This window comes from Octodon degus, unplaced genomic scaffold, assembly GCF_000260255.1.
Source record: "Octodon degus isolate 3935 unplaced genomic scaffold, OctDeg1.0 scaffold00127, whole genome shotgun sequence".
Taxonomy (NCBI): Eukaryota; Metazoa; Chordata; class Mammalia; order Rodentia; family Octodontidae; genus Octodon; species Octodon degus.
The window spans coordinates 262288-265449 of NW_004524703.1; positions in this window are offsets into that span (position 1 = coordinate 262288).

Consider the following 3162-nt stretch of genomic DNA (forward strand, 5'->3'; position numbering starts at 1 on the left):
GGAAAACTGAAAGCAGGGGGTGACTTGGTTTTGGGCAGTCTGGCAATTAATGTAGATGTGTGTTCCACAAATTGTGACAATTATAGGACACTCTTTACATTGGTGTTTTGGAAAAGTAATTTTCATCCTTTCTAGAAAAAGGCTGTGAATTCCATTTGCGCTCCCGTGAGGCTGTAGTTCTTTACAGCCTGGCATGCAAATAAAAATGAGCTCAGCATGGTTGGCAAACCTGCCACAGTTTTATTGAAAACATGGCGTGTGGCTCTTAGAAGCGTTGCTGAAAAGGTAAGAACATTGATTCCTAGCAGGTCTACTGTACTATTTAAAGAATCAGATGCTGACATCAGAAACCTCAGTGATTTGTGGCTTCTGCGGTAGCAGAGCAGGTGATGGGTTCATTTTCTGTCACTTTGTCCTTTTAATTTTTCCTTTGTAGTGGGCGGGCAACCAGGGTAACTTTAAAATGCCTGAGAATGTTTAATAATTTGTTATATACCAACTGTGAAGTAAGTCTCCTTCATGACCCACCCATTATGTAAATACCCAATTCTGTTGTGTTTGTTCCTTGGTTACTTCATGGTTGCGTTAACTTCTCCAAGGGGCTGTGTTCATAAGTCCGGACGGCACTGTCGGAGAGCATCAGACTCAACAGTCTCAGTACAAAGAGGGGCCAGGTGGTCAGCTATCACCCCTTGAGGCTGAGAATATTCCTTACCATGGCTATATAGCATTCCATTTTCTTTTAAAATAGTATTTATTTACTTTATTTTTCTTATTTTTTATGTATTTGGTACAGGGTCTCACGTCACAGTTCAGACTCGTAGTGATCCTCCTGTTTTCAGCCTCCCCAGCGCTGGGATTATAGGCATGTGCCGCCACGCCTGGACTCAGTGGCATGTGGTACCAGGGATTGAACTCAGGTCCCTGTGCTTGCTTAAGCAGGTGTTTAACCCACTGAGCTATCTCATTGGCAGAAAAGTTTTGTTTCTTTTCTTTTCTTTTTTTTTTTTTTTTTGTTTGTTTGTTTGTTTGTTTTTTGCAGTACCAGGGATTGAACTGGGGACCTTGTGCTTGCCAGGCCAGCACTTAAGCCACTGGCCCCTATATCCCTGGCCCCCTCATGTACTTTTTGATTGTTTGATTATTGAGACTGTTAACATGCAAAAGTATAGAGAAAATAGCATAGTGAACTAGGACAGAGCTGGCATCTATGGGCCAATCAGTGCCTGGCACTCAGGAGGGACTGTGGTGCTCACAGAAAGAACACCCCCAGAGCCTGTGTCTCCGAGGCTCCACTGTGCCTAGACATCACCAGTGCAGCCTGTAGACCACAAAACTCTTTTGTGCAAAGCCCCTGAACCGATACCACCTCAGCTTTCCCTCCTCATCTCCCTCCCTCCCCACTGTCCTTTCTTCCCATGCTGGAGATGAAGCCAGAGAGCCTTGTGCATGTGAGGCAGGTGCTCACCACTATACCGCCAGCCCTCGCTTACCTCTTTCTGCACATTGGCTATATAGTGTCCCAGTTAGCTTATTTCTCACTCACGTTGAAACTCTTAATGTTAGGATTGAAAGTGTTGTCACTGAGGTGAGCATTTCTCTGGAATTCTGTTTGCATTCTCCTTGGCTCTCAGCACCTTCCTTCTCTGCCTGTTCTCTGAGCACGTAGTAGGTGTGACTGCAGATTCCTGCCCATCAGATTTGTCACTCAGAGCAGGAGTTCCCCTATAGCTGTGAGCGAGCAGCAGGGATGGGCCAGTACTCAGCAGAAGGTGGTGTAGGCCCTGTGGTGAGTGAGGAGTCCTAAGTGCCCGGAAGGGAAGTGGGCTTTTCAGTTCTGCTCACCACATGTGCAGCCAGGGCCAAGAGATCCTGAGTCAGTGAGAAGCCAGAGCCCCAGCCAGGTTCGGAGCTCAGGAGCCATCACTGCTTCATGGGCTTAGCAGGAGGGCAGGTGCCCACTTCCCTGCCCTGGTTTTAAGATTTAAACACTTTACATGAGACCCTGAGGTTTGAACTTTATATTCTGCTGGGCTTGTGAGTATATTTTCTGTGGGGGAGGTGATTTTTAAGATAGTGTTCTTGAAGTGTAGTTCAGGCTGACCCTGAAACTATGTAGCCCAGGCTGGCCTGGAATTTGCAGCAATCCTCTTGCTTCAGCCTCCTGAGTCCTGGGTTACAGGCATGCACCGCCACACCTGTCTTGAGTATGTATTTTATCTGATTTTCCAAACCTCCAGCCTGAGCCTTTTGAAGTACCTTTTTACATTGAGGAAACAACCACTGCTGCAGATCTCAGAGTCCCGGTGGTCATTCACTACCTATCTTTTCTCCTGCCACAAAACAGAACTTAATACCCACTTCTTGTTTAGAGGTGATGAGAGAAATTTCTAGGCAATTTTTGGTTTAACAGGAACCTCATTTTTAATACTGCTAATAAAATGGTGTAATAACAATATCTCTGAGAGAGATTGTTGGATGTGCAGGAGGGAACTCTAGGGATTGAACTCAGGGTGTTCACACTGAGCTTATTTTGAGACAGGGTTTCACTAAGCTACTAAATTGCTTAGGCTGGGTTTTAACTAGGATCCTTCTACATCAGCCTTCCAGAATGGTGCACTTACAGGTGTACACCACCACTGCCAGTGGGACACTGCATTTTTACAAGTTTAAAGCGTTCTTGAGCTGGGGTTGCAGTCCATGGCAGAGCTGATTGTCTGGCTTGCTCAAGGCTCCAGCCTCAGTCCCCAGTACCCCAAAAAAGTAAAGTAAAATAAGGCACTGTCACTTTTAGCATCTAATTTCACCTTCACAGAGTCAGGTCAGGTACTGGGCCCTGGAAGCCAAGAGCCAGAGCTAAAGGCTGGGGCTGACTCACCCATAACTGGGGGCAGCCTGCCCTGGAGCAGGCAGTAGGCAGGGAACTTGGGTTTTGTTGAAAGTATCTTGTTCTTTCAACACTTTCTTATGAAAATTTCAGACACATGCTTCCTAGAATGTTTTTTCTTGTATTTTTTTTTCCCTAGAAATTCTTTTTTTTTTTTTTTTTTTTTTTTTTTTTTTTTTTCAGAACTGGGGATTGAACTCAGGCCCTTGAACTAGCCAGGAAAGCGCTTATTCTACTGAGCCATCTGCCCTGCCTTTCCTCTAGAAATTCTTATC